Raw genomic sequence first — 13,912 nt, 5'->3', positions numbered from 1 at the left:
CACGTGACGGCGGAGTCTCCAGGTAGGCTAACAGGCAGGTAGCAGGTGAGCGCTCCCAGGTGAGCGGGCAAGCTGGTCCATAGACAGACTGACAGGTGTCCGAAGGCAGACCGTCGGACCTCAGGCAAGCAAGCAGGTAAGCGGATAACAGGCAGGAATCAGACAGCAAACTGGCAGGAAACTGGCAGGTAACTGGCAGGTAACTGGATACGGGACCTGAGGGCTGAAGCAGAGTAGTGAACAGTGCAACAACATTGCTCGGGCACCTCCATTTTGGAGGAGGTGCCTTATATATGGAGGGATCCTCCAGCCATTGGCCGGGGACTCCTTAGGGCGGCGCGCGCGGCCCCTTTAAGAGAGGGGGAGCGCGCGCGCGCCCTAAGCACAGTAACTGGGGGAGAGCGGGCGCTGCAAGCAGAGCGGGAGGAAGCCGCCGGGCACGGAGCAGAGAGGTGAGGGGAACAGCGTCCCTGCCTAGCAGGAGGCAGGGACGCCGACGCTACAGTACCCCCCCCCTTAGGCCCCCCCTTTTTTAGGCCAGACAGAAATTTAGCAAGGATGAGAGGGGCATGGATGTTCTCCCGGGGCTCCCATGTTCTCTCCTCAGGACCAAACCCCTTCCAATCTACTAGAAAAAAAGTCTTTCCTCTTACCCTTTTGGTGGCCAGAATGTTCTCTACCTCAAACTCGTCTTCAGCAGAAACCGGAGCAGGAGGCGTACCTGTAGACTTGGAAAAGGAGTTAAGTACCACGGGTTTGAGAAGAGATACATGGAAGGAGTTAGGGATCCGTAAGTTGGCCGGGAGTTTCAATTTATAGGCCATCGGGTTGATCTGTTTGATAACCTCCAGTGGGCCGATGAACCGAGGCCCTAACTTATAGGAAGGAATCTTGAGCCGGACATATTTGGATGAGAGCCAGACTTTATCTCCGGGACGAAATGGTGGGGAATCCAGGCGTTTTTTGTCGGCGTGTCTCTTCATCCGCTCGGACGACTGAAGGAGTGCGGATCGGGACTCTCCCAAATGGAGGAAAATTTGCTAACGAGAGATTCCGCGGCCGGGTTGTCCACAGAGGTGGAGACAGGAAAAGGGATCCGAGGATGCTGACCGAAGACTACAAAAAATGGGGATTTAGAGGAAGATTCGCTCTCGTGATTGTTGTAAGAGAACTCGGCCCATGGTAGGAGATCCACCCAATCTGAATGGTGGGCATTAACGAAGTGCCGGAGGTAACTGGTCAAATTCTGATTGATCCGCTCCACTTGACCATTGGACTGTGGGTGGTAAGCGGAGGAGAAGTCCAGGGTGACGTCGAGCAGTTTACAAGTGGCTCTCCAGAAGCGTTAGGTGAACTGCACCCCACGATCCGACACGATGTGGAGAGGCAGACCATGGAGACGGAAGATGTGGCGGATAAAGTCTTTAGCCAGCTCGGGTGCAGACGGGAGGCCTGGCAGGGGAATGAAATGAGCCATTTTGGAAAAGCGGTCAGCGACCGCCCAAATGACCGTACAACCGGCAGAGACGGGGAGATCTGTGATGAAGTCCATAGCTATATGTTGCCACGGGGCAGCAGGTACTGGCAGAGGACGAAGGCGGCCGGCAGGCAGGTTTCTCGGAACTTTGTTGCGGGCGCAGGACACACAGGCAGAAACAAAGTCAATTACGTCCTTGTGCAGGGTAGGCCACCAGTAATGCCGGGTAATAAGCTGGAGGGTTTTTTTCTGACCGGCGTGCCCAGCTAGCTTAGACGAGTGACCCCAGTGTAGAATCTTCTCCCGATCGGACACCGTTACGAACGTCTTACCGGGAGGGAGACGATTTAGGCCCACGGGGGCTACCTGCATTACTCTGGCGGGGTCGATGATGTGTTTAGGCTCCTCCTCAAGATCAGACACCAGAAAGGATCGGGACAGGGCGTCAGCTTTGATGTTTTTGTCAGCCGGACGAAAATGAAGAATGAAATCAAAGCGGTCAAAAAACAAAGACCACCGGGCTTGGCGCGGGTTAAGTCTCTGGGCGCTCTGGAGATATGCCAAGTTCTTGTGGTCAGTGTAAATTATTACCGGGTGGAGAGCCCCCTCGAGCAGGTAACGCCACTCCTCCAGTGCCATCTTAATGGCCAACAATTCTTGGTCTCCTATAGAATAGTTGTGCTCAGAAGAGGAGAAAAGTTTGGAGAAAAAGCCGCAGGTTACCTTTCTTCCGGAAGATGACTTTTGGGTAAGTACCGCCCCAGCTCCGGAGGAGGAGGCGTCAACTTCTAGGAAGAATTGTTTGTTGACGTCCGAACGATGCAGCACGGAGGCGGAGAGGAAGGCCTGTTTTAAGGAAAGAAAGGCCTCCTCTGCTTCGACGGCCATTCTCTGGGGTTCGTACCTTTACGGGTGAGCGCAGAGATAGGGGCGGTCCGGGAAGAGAAGTGCGGTATGAACAGGCGGTAATAGTTGGCGAAGCCCAGGAACCGCTGAATAGCCTTCAACCCCTCTGGTCTGGGCCACTTCTGGATGGCAGACAGTTTCTCAGGATCCATTTGTAGACCTGTCTGAGAGATTATGTAGCCCAGAAATGGAAGAGAGGTCTGCTCAAAGATGCACTTCTCATATTTAGCGTAGAGGTGGTTCTGCCTGAGCCTGAGCAGGACCTGACGAACGTCCCTCCGGTGAGTAGGAAGATCCGGAGAGAAGACCAAGATGTCGTCCAGGTACACCACCACGCAGGAGTAGAGAAGATCACGGAAGATGTCATTGACCAACTCTCGAAAGACGGCAGGAGCGTTACAGAGACCGAAGGGCATCACAAGGTACTCATAGTGGCCGTCCCGGGTGTTGAATGCCGTCTTCCACTCATCCCCCTGACGGACACGGACCAGGTTATACGCCCCACGGAGATCCAGTTTGGTGAAGATTCTAGCCCCCCTCAGACGGTCAAATAATTCAGGAATAAGCGGAAGGGGGTATTTATTCTTCACAGTAATCTGGTTTAGGCCTCTATAGTCTATACATGGACGGAGTGAGCCGTCCTTCTTTTTGACAAAGAAGAAGCCTGCTCCCGCCGGGGAGGTAGATTTCCGGATAAATCCCCGGGCCAGGTTCTCCTCAATATATTCAGACATGGACCGGGTCTCTGCAGCGGACAAAGGGTAGATTCGCCCACGGGGAGGAGTAGAGCCGGGCATCAGGTCGATTGGGCAGTCGTATGGTCTATTAGGAGGTAAAGTCTCTGCCTCTTTTTTATTGAAGACATCCGCATAAGACCAATAGGGAACCGGAAGACCGGGCAGATTGGCTGGGGTAGGAGAAGGACGGGCAGGACGAACGGGAACTAGACAAGTCTTATGGCAGTCCTGTCCCCAGCGAAGGACCTCTCCGGTCTGCCAGTCAAGCAAGGGTGCATGTTTCTGGAGCCGAGGCAGACCAAGCAATAGTGCGTGAGAGAGTCCAGGCAGAACATGAAAGGAGATGCTCTCAGAATGCAGCATTCCCACCTGTAGAGTCAGAGATTCGGTGATGAGTTGGATGGGATGTGGTAAGAGTCCCCCATCCACGGCGGCGACAGATAAAGGTACGGCCAGAGGTTTGGTGGGAATGCGGTATTTTTCTACCAGGAATTGAAAGATGAGATTTCCAGCAGCTCCTGAGTCAAGTTGAGCCAGTTCAAAATAGCGGTTCCCTCCGCAGAAGATAGAAACAGACAGCATCAGGGATGGAGAGGGTTTACTTTTGTCTAGGGCGACCTCTCTGAGCGATCCTAGACACAGGCGTTTCCCGACCTCTCTGGGCAGGAACGGATCCGGTGCTCCTTACTGCCACAGTAGAAACAGCTCCCCTCGGCACGACGTAAGTCTTGACGGGTCTTGACCATCTTGGTCTGGTCGACCTGCATAGGCTCAGGTGAGTGTGCCTGGGGAGTAACAGAGGGAGTGACGGGTCTCTGGAAGGTAGGGGCTAGACGTGGAAACCTCCTCTCACGGGTGACCTCCCTGGCGCGCTCCTGGAACCGGATGTCAATCCGGGTGGCAAGTGTAATTAAATCGTCGAGAGTGGTAGGAATGTCCCGACCGGCGAGTTCATCTTTAATACGGCCGGACAGACCCTCCCAGAAGACGGACACCAGGGCGTCGTTATCCCAGGCCAGCTCCGAAGCAAGGGTACGGAACCGTATGGCATATTGGCCCACGGTGAGACTCCCTTGGCGGAGGCGTAGCAGAGATGAGGCGGATGAGGTCTTCCGTCCGGGTTACATAGTTACATAGTTACATAGTTTATAAGGCCGAAAAAAGACAAGCGTCCATCCAGTTCAGCCTATTTCTTGTGCACTGCAGCTATTCCGCAGCGTTGATCCAGGGGAACGCAAAAAAAAACAAAACCAAAAAAAAAAAAAACATGCGGTATAGGCCAATTGACATCATTGAGGAAAAAATTCACTTCCCGACACCAATCTGGATTAATTAACTATCACTAAGCATAAGATGTAATTTTATTGTTCTCAAGAAAGGCGTCCAGGCCTCTCTTGAACTCATTAAGTGAGTTCGACATCACCACTTCCTCTCCCAGAGAGTTCCAGAGTCTCACGGCTCTGACCGTAAAGAATCCCCTTCTATGCTGGTGCAGGAACCTCCTTTCCTCCAGACGCATAGTGTGCCCCCTCGTCTTTGTCACCATCCTTGGTATAAACAGGTCATGGGAGAGATCTCTGTACTGCCCCCTGATGTATTTATACATGTTTATGAGGTCTCCCCTAAGCCTTCTCTTTTCCAACGTAAATAGGCCTAATTTTGACAACCTCTCTGGGTATTCTAGTCCCTCCATTCCCTTTATTACCTTAGTCGCCCTCCTTTGTACCCTCTCTAGCTCCAATATGTGTTTCCTGAGCACCGGAGCCCAGAACTGTGCACAATATTCTAAGTGCGGCCTTACCAGCGCTTTATACAGAGGAAGAACAATGTTCTCATCATATGCCCCTATTCCTCTTCTGATGCATGCCATGACTCTATTTGCCTTCGCAGCTGCTGCCTGACACTGGGCACTCCAATTTAATTTGCTATTAACCAAGACGCCCAGGTCCTTCTCCATGTCAGATTTCCCCAACGTTTTCCCATTTAATATGTATGGGTGACTGCTGTTTTTCTTTCCCATGTGCATGACCTTACATTTATCGGCATTGAACCCCATTTGCCATTTTTTGGCCCAACTCCCCAATTTATCTAAATCCTCCTGTAGCTGTGCCCTATCCTCATCTGTGTTAACTACTTTACAAAGTTTAGTATCATCTGCAAATATTGCTATTTTACTATGCAACCCTTCCACTAGATCATTAATAAATATATTAAATAATATAGGGCCCAAGACAGACCCTTGAGGCCCCCCGCTAGTAACCCTGACGCCCCCTGAGCTTACTCCATTGATAACCACCCTCTGCTTTCTATCACTCAGCCAGCTATTTACCCACTTGCACACATTATCCCCCAGACCAAGCATTCTCATTTTATATACCAACCTTTTGTGTGGCACGGTATCAAACGCTTTGGAGAAGTCAAGGTATACAACATCCACTGACTCTCCCCGGTCCAGCTGTGAGCTCACCTCCTCGTAGAAGGCAATCAGGTTTGTTTGGCAGGAGCAATCTCTCATGAATCCATGTTGATATGGAGTTAGACAGTTATTATCATTAAGATATTCTACAATAGCATCTCTAAGAAATCCTTCAAACAATTTACCCACAACAGACGTTAACTGACTGCTCTATAGTTCCCAGGGTCACTTTTAGACCCCTTTTTGAATATTGGTACCACATTTGCTTGGCGCCAGTCTAGTGGGGCAGTCCCTGTCCATAAAGAGTGCTTGAATATAAGATACAGCGGTCTGTCTATCACATTACTTAATTCTTTTAGTACCCGGGGGTGTATGCCATCTGGGCCTGGTGACTTGTCTATTTTGATATTATTTAGGCGTTTCTGAACTTCCTCCTGGGTTAGGTGGGTGATATTTAGCGGAGGGTTTTCTTTATCACTTTGCATTTCCTCCGATAAATTGTTTTCTTTTGTGAAAACAGTGGAGAAGAAGCTATTGAGTAGGTTTGCTTTACCCTCATCGCCCTCTATGATTTTACCCAGGTTATTTTTCAATGGGCCAACTCCATCAGTTTTAATCCTTTTACTGTTTATATAGTTAAAGAACAGTTTGGGATTCATTTTACTTTCTTTGGCAATTAGTCTCTCTGTCTCCTCTTTTGCTATTCTTATTTGTTTCTTACAGATTTTGTTTTTTTCCCTATAAGTTATTAGCGCTTCCTCGCTGCCTTCTTGTTTAAGTTTACCGAAAGCCCTTTTTTTGTTTTTCATTGCCCTCTTGACTTCCTTATTTAGCCACATTGGCTTCCTCCTATTCCTAGCCCTTTTATTCCCATAAGGTATGTACCTTCTACAGTGACTATGTAGGACTGTTTTGAAAATTTCCCATTTTCTATCCGTGCTCCTATTACTGAAGATACTATCCCAGTCTATAAGGTGAAGGGCATCTCTTAGCTGATCAAACTTTGCCCTCCTGAAGTTCAGTGTTTTTGTGACTCCCTTGCTGGGCACCCTACTGAAACACATGTGGAATTGTATAATGTTGTGGTCACTATTTCCCAGGTGCCCCCCGACCTGCACCTCAGTTATTCTGTCTGGCCTGTTAGTTAATATTAAGTCTAAAAGGGCCGTCCCTCTAGTTGGTTCCTGCACAAGTTGTGACAAATAATTGTCTTTGATAATTGACAGAAACCTGTTTCCTTTCTGAGATCTACAGCTTTCGGTTTCCCAGTCTATATCGGGGTAGTTGAAGTCCCCCATAATAATCACCTCGTTATTTTTTGCTACTTCGTCTATTTGTCTCATTAATAGACTTTCCGTGGCTTCTGCTATATTTGGTGGTTTATAACAGACTCCTATGATAATTTTATTATTGTTTTTTGCCCCATGTATCTCCACCCATAAGGACTCGACCTCCTCATTTCCCTCCCATACATCCTCCCGTATTGTAGGCTTTAGACACGTCTTTACATATAGACAGACTCCACCCCCTTTCCGATTTCTTCGATCCCTTCTAAACAGACTGTAACCCTGTAAGTTAACTGCCCAGTCATAGCTTTCATCCAACCATGTCTCGGTTATTCCCACTATGTCATAGTTACCTGTAGATATTTCTGCTTCCAGTTCATCCATCTTGTTTGTCAGGCTCCTGGCATTTGTTAGCACGCAGTTTACACGATTTTGTTTTGTTCCAATCTTCTCCCTGTGGATTGTATTAGAAATTTTCTTACCTCCCTTCCAAGTATCTTGTCTTGGACCTTCTTTGTCGCACTTCATATCTTTCATTAGTATGTCCTCTGGTTGCATGTTCGTGTCCGGCGTTTTTCTTTCGTCGAAGACCTTCCAGAAAGCCGTGAGAAAGGCTGGCAGGTCGGACACCAGGGGATCTCCTCTCTCCCATAGAGGATTTAGCCAAGCCAGTGCCTCCCCCGTGAGATGAGACATGATGAAGGCTACCTTGGCCCGGTCGGAATTAAACTGGTGGGGCAGGAGTTCAAAGTGCAGGGTGCACTGGTTAATGAAGCCCCGAGCTTGAGCGGAATCGCCTCCGAAGCGAGGAGGTGCAGAAAGCCGGGTTCTGGAGCAGGATACTATGGTATTAGTGGACAGCGGAGCAGCCGGGCTGCGAGTCAAGACACTAGCGGTGGTTGCTGGCGGAGCAGTCAAAGTGTCCAGGCGAGAATTGACATTCCGCAGGTGACCCAGGATGGACTCCTGTTGGGACCTCTGTCGGGACAGTTCATGACAAAGGTCCGAGAGCGAGGGAGCTTGGGTGCCACCGGGTTCCATGGCCCGAGCAAACTGTAACGGGTCTGGGAGGCGGAACCTCTGAGCAACTATACAAGGGGGCGGTCCTTGTAAGGAAGCGGGTGGCGCCCAGGGAAGATGGGCAGGTAGTCACAGCAGGTGACCGGGACAGTCTCTGGGTAAACGGGCAGGAGCGCACGGCAAGTGACCGGGACAGTCTCTGGGTAAACGGGCAGGAGGTCACGGAAAGTGACCGGGGCAGTCTCTGGGTGAACGGGCAGGAGGTCACGGCAAGTGACCGGGACAGTCTCTGGGTAAAGGGTAGGTACGACCTGTGACGGCTGAGCCTCCAGGTAGGCTAGCAGGCAGATGGCAGATGTGTGCTCCCAGGTGAGCAGGCGAGAGTCTCTGGATAAGCAGGTGGTCACAGCATGTGACGGCGGAGCCTCCAGGTAGGCTAACAGGCAGGTAGCAGATGAGCGCTCCCAGGTGAGCGGGCGAGAGTCTCTGGACTGGCAGGTGGTCACAGCACGTGACGGCGGAGCCTCCAGGTAGGCTAACAGGCAGGTAGCAGATGAGCACTCCCAGGTGAGCGGACGAGAGTCTCTGGACTGGCAGGTGGTCACAGCACGTGACGGCGGAGCCTCCAGGTAGGCTAACAGGCAGGTAGCAGATGAGCGCTCCCAGGTGAGCGGACGAGAGTCTCTGGACTGGCAGGTGGTCACAGCACGTGACGGCGGAGTCTCCAGGTAGGCTAACAGGCAGGTAGCAGGTGAGCGCTCCCAGGTGAGCGGGCAAGCTGGTCCATAGACAGACTGACAGGTGTCCGAAGGCAGACCGTCGGACCTCAGGCAAGCAAGCAGGTAAGCGGATAACAGGCAGGAATCAGACAGCAAACTGGCAGGAAACTGGCAGGTAACTGGCAGGTAACTGGATACGGGACCTGAGGGCTGAAGCAGAGTAGTGAACAGTGCAACAACATTGCTCGGGCACCTCCATTTTGGAGGAGGTGCCTTATATATGGAGGGATCCTCCGGCCATTGGCCGGGACTCCTTAAGGCGGCGCGCGCGGCCCCTTTAAGAGAGGGGGAGCGCGCGCGCGCCCTAAGCACAGTGACCGGGGGAGAGCGGGCGCTGCAAGCAGAGCGGGAGGAAGCCGCCGGGCACGGAGCAGAGAGGTGAGGGGAACAGCGTCCCTGCCTAGCAGGAGGCAGGGACGCCGACGCTACAATTTAGATGAAGGAATTGAGGGTAAACTGATTAAATTTGCTTATGAAACAAAGCTAGGAGGGATAGCTAATACTAGAGAAGAGAGAGAGAGGATTCAAAAAGACCTACATAAACTGGAGCAGTGGGCAGCAACTAACAGAATGTTTTTTAACAGGGAAAAATGCAAAGTACTACATCTGGGCAATAAAAATGAAAAAAGCATATACAAAATGGGAGGAATAGAGCTAAGCAACAGTACATGTGAAAAAAACTTAGGTATACTAATAGATCATAGACCGAACATGAGTCAACAGTGTGATGCAGCAGCAAAAAACGCAAATACAAATCTGGGATGTATTAACAGAAGCATACAGTCTAGATCACGTGAAGTAATTATCGGACTTTACTCCTCTTTGGTCAGACCTCATCTGGAATACTGTGTCCAGCTTAAAAAAGACATCGATAAACTGGAGCAAGTTCAGAGAACAGCAACCAGAATGGTGACCGGTCTGCAAACCATGTCCTATGAGGAACGGTTACAGGATTTGAGAATATTTAGCTTGCAAAAAAGAAGACTGAGGGGAGACTTAATAGCTGTCTACAAATATCTCAAGGGCTGTCACATTGTAGAAGGATCATCTTTATTCTCATTTGCACAAGGAAAGACAAGAAGCAATAGGATGAAACTTAATGGGAGGAGACACAGATTAGTATTCGAAAAAACTTTTTGACAGTTAGGGTGATCAATGATTGGAACAGGCTGTCACGAGAGGTGATGAGTTCCCCTTCAATGGACGTCTTCAAACAGAGGCTGGACAGATATCTGTCTGAGATGATTTAGTGAATCCTGCTTTGAGCAGGGGGTTGGACCAGATGACCCAGGAGGTCCCCTCCACCTCTACCATTCTATGATTCTATTGCTCTATATAGCAAAAAATCATGGTCTTCTAAGAACATCAGCCATGGGCTGGTTTTCACAGGAGTAAATGATGACAGGACCCACAAGAGTGGGTGAAAAATGCAGAAGTGGTGACGTGCTTCTATTACACTTTTCTTCTGATTGTTCAGCTCAAGATTTTGGCTTACAAATACTGAGGTAAAAAAACATCAAATTTTGAATGTGTGCACAGGTCCTTAAAGAATTGATGGATAAGCGGAGCCACACTTCTTTGCTACCTTTACTTTTACCCAGCTTCACCCATTTTGGCTGAGCTGCCGAAAACAACAAAAATTGCAACATGTTCATGCAACTTCTCATTAGACTAAAAATTTGTGACTTGTTATGCCAGTTTTCTGACATATACACTTTGATAAAGTGGGGCCATTATGTTTAGCCTGATTTTTTACTGACTTTTGAAGATCTTCGATTATATTTTGAGAGGCTGTTAGTGTTGAGCGAGCACTAAAATGCTCGGGTGCTCTAAGCTCGGGCCGAGCTCACCGTGATACTTGGGTGCTCGACCCAAGCAACGAGCCCAATGTTAGTCTATGGGAGACCCGAGCATTTTTGCGGGGGCACCCCCGGCAGTCTGTAGAACGCCTAAAAAGTGCCCAAAACGATAGTGACAGTGCTCAAAAGACATGGGATCAGCGTGGGGATCACCCCAGGAAGCATTTATGACCCCCAGGTCACTGCTGTCAACAATGTGGTTAGAGGTATTAAGCTACTTTTACGGGCTCACAATAAAACGTTCAAAAACGAAACTGAAATGGTTTTCTTGTGAAATAAGTTATGGAATTTCCTTTCCAGGGTAAAGACTTGTGTATAAGGTAAAATAAATAACCAAAAACAAAAATACTCCTCCACACCTTGAGCTATGTTCAAAAGTAGCATTTGTTATGCATTTTTGCACTTCTGTATTGCTTTCAACCGTGACAAATGCATTCACCGGGAAATGTCATTTTAACATTTTACAATCTTTTCTGGCCATGTGCTGTGTGACACATGCATACAGTGCTGAAAAGACATGGGAACAGCATGGGGAAGACCTCTGGAAGCATTTCTGACACCCAGGTCACTGCCTAAAAGTGTGCCCATCAGAAGTGATCCTTGTCGCATCAGAAGATGCAGACTTGCAACTATCCCCGTCCTTATCCCAGGGTAGTGTTCAATTTTACCTCTCCCATTCCTTGCAATGCAAGCGCAAGTATGCAGCCATCCACCCACCCACCACCAGGCTGCAATACTATATTGCTAGCTTGCTTGCACTTGAAATTGAGCCTTTTAGGCATGTGGAGACAGATGCCGGCCACCAAGTCATGGCTGCGTCGGCGGCCTGGTATCCATACTCAGTCCCCAGATGCACAGCGGCTGGGTGTCCACGCTCGGTCCCCATCCGCCTGGGCGCGGCCGGGTGTCCATACTCGGTCCCCAGCCACCCCTCCATGTCACGGTGCGCCTTATACACAAGCGCGCATACCAAAACATTACCTGTGCCCTCCCCAGTGAATTTAGGGGGAAGAACAGCCTAACCACAAACACGTGGACAAGTGAATGTGGCCAGGGATGGTCCATCTCACTGACGCCTTCACAATGGGATAATATTGTGGAAGCCGGGACACAGTTGGATACTGGGATGCAACACGTCCTCCAGACATAGAGAATTGCGGGCCCAGGGTCAATCAGGCTTCAACACAAGGTTCAGAAGGTAGACAGCAGCAGTGGTTGGCCTCCTACACAATGAGTAAATTATTCGTGATCATGAGGCCATCCATCTCCTTAGCTTTCTGTTCCTTGGAATGCAAGCGCATGTATGCAGTAGCGGCTAGGCCTGAGGTTATCAGCTTTTTGACGCATATCCTACCTCCTCCGAGGATTGCTGGATGTTTTCCTGCTACTATCCCAGTTCTATGACTTATAGGATATGTTTCTGTACCAAAAGGAGAGGTTCGGCTACACAGTTATAGGGCATACAGTGAGTGCAATGCCTACCAAAAATTTCGAGGCACTCCAATGCCCCTTGGAAGTGACATGGAGGTCAGAGGGCCTTAACTAAACCGTTTTCTCCATTTATAGCAACTGGGTCTCCTGTACACTGTTGGCCTAAGCAGTGAATGGAAGGCTTTCCAAAAATTATGAGGAACTGCAATGCCCCTTGAAACATATGTGGATTACAGCGTACTTAAAACCTTCTACCCATTACTGGGGAGTGGGTCTCCCTTAGTTTTCGCCTATGCATTGAAAAGCAAAAGCTGAATAAAATTAGGAGGAAATGCAATGCCCGTTGGAAGAGTCATGGAGGTTAGAGGTAATTAAAAACAACATTTCAATGCCCCTTGGCAGAGCTGTGGAGTTCAGAGTGGTTTAACCAGACGGTTTTAATGCCCCTTTAAAGAGTTGTGGAGGTCACAGTAGCTTAACAAGACGGTTTTAATGCCCCTTTGAAGAGCTGTGGAGTTCAGAGTGGTTTAACCAGACAGCTTTAATGCCCCTTGTAAGAGACGTGGAGGTCACAGTAGCTTAACAAGACGATTTTAATGCCCCTTGGAAGAGTGGTGGAGGTCGCAGTGGAATAAAAAGACAATATCAATGCCCCTTGGAAGAGTGGTGGAAGTCGCAGTGGAATAAAAGACAATATCAATGCCTATTGGAAGAGTGGTGGAGGTTACAGTGGAATAGAAAGACAATATTAATGCCCCCTGGAAGAGACGTGGAGGTCACAGTAGCTTAACAAGATGGTTTTCATGCCCTTTGTAAGAGCTGTGAAGTTCAGAGAGGTTTAACAAGACGGTTTTAATGCCCCTTGGAAGAGACGTGGAGGTCACAGTAGCTTAACAAGACGGTTTTAATGCCCCTTCGAGGGGTCGTGGAGGTCGCAGTGGATTAAAAAGTCAATATCTATGCCCCTTGGAAGAGTGGTGGAGGTCGCAGTGGAATAAAAAGACAATATCAATGCCCCTTCGAAGAGCTGTGGAGTTCAGAGTGGTTTATCAAGATGGTTTTAATGCCCCTTGGAAGAGTGGTGGAGGTCGCAGTGGAATAAAAACACAATATCAATGCCCCTTGAAAGAGTGGTGGAGGTCGCAGTGGAATAAAAAGACAATATCAATGCCCCTTGGAAGAGCTGTGGAGTTCAGAGTGGTTTAACAAGACGGTTTTAATGCCCCTTGGAAGAGTTGTGGAGGTCACAGTAGAAAAAAAAGACAATATCAATGCCCCTTGGAAGAGTGGTGGAGGTCGCAGTGGAATAAAAAGACAATATCATTGCCCCTTGGAAGAGTGGTGGAGGTTACAGTGGTTTAACAAGACGGTTTTAATTCCCCTTAGAAGAGTGGTGGAGGTCGCAGTGGAATAAAAAGACATCAATGCCCCTTGGAAGAGTGGTGGAGGTCGCAGTGGAATAAAAAGACAATATCAATGCTCCTTAGAACAGTGGTGGAGGTTACAGTGGTTTAACAAGACGGTTTTAATGCCCCTTGAAAGAGTGGTGGAAGTCGCAGTTGAATAAAAAGACAATATCAATGCCCCTTGGAAGAGTGGTGGAGGTTACAGTGGAATAAAAAGACAATATCTATGCACCGTGGAAGAGACGTGGAGGTCACAGTAGCTTAACAGGATGGTTTTAATGCCCCTTACTAGAGCAATGCAGTACAGCATCTTAAAAACATTATTCCCATTATTGGGGAGTGGTTCTCCCATATTCTTTGCCTATGCCTTCCAAGCAAAAGCTGCCAAAAATTAGGACGGAGGAACTTGCAATGCTGGCAAACAAGAGCCATGCAGTACAGCATATGTAAAACATTAATGCCATTATTGGGGAGTGGGTCTCCCATAGTATTTGACTATGCCTTCCAAGCAAAAGCTGCCAAAGATTAGGACGGAGGAACTTGCAATGCTGGCAGACAAGAGCCATTCAGTACAGCATATTAGAAACCTTATTCC

Source organism: Phyllobates terribilis, unplaced genomic scaffold, assembly GCF_046119375.1.
Source record: "Phyllobates terribilis strain yellow unplaced genomic scaffold, ASM4611937v1 Scaffold_3__8_contigs__length_932513732, whole genome shotgun sequence".
NCBI lineage: Eukaryota > Metazoa > Chordata > Amphibia > Anura > Dendrobatidae > Phyllobates > Phyllobates terribilis.
This window is presented reverse-complemented; position numbering follows the sequence as displayed.